Genomic DNA, 428 nt, shown 5'->3' on the forward strand with positions numbered 1-428 from the left:
TTTGTAAAGTCGCTTAGTAATTCAAAATCTAACACCTTTTGTAATCTCAAAGATTATAAATAAAGATGAATCTCATTCTTATTCATTCTCTGTTTTATCAGCATTTTTTTTAAATCTGTTAATCAGTCTTTCAATCCACACTGTACATTGTCACTATTACTTTCAATACTTTGAAATATTGACAGTGACTAATCGCCTAGGGCCCGGTTTAGAAAAGAAAAGTGATCAGGAAGCATCCAATATCTCTTTCAATCCTCATTATTATTCAACCCAAAAGCAACAAAACTAGGAAGAAGGAGTTCGTAAGTTTAATGCTGTATTGCATGAGTTTTTTCCAAAACTTGTAATTTCCATTACATAAGAATAAGTTCTTTACCTAATAATTCAAACATGTCTTTGGATTACTAAAGGACAAACAATAAAAAAAA

The sequence above is a fragment of the Homalodisca vitripennis genome, chromosome 1 (genome assembly GCF_021130785.1).
Source record: "Homalodisca vitripennis isolate AUS2020 chromosome 1, UT_GWSS_2.1, whole genome shotgun sequence".
Lineage (NCBI taxonomy): Eukaryota > Metazoa > Arthropoda > Insecta > Hemiptera > Cicadellidae > Homalodisca > Homalodisca vitripennis.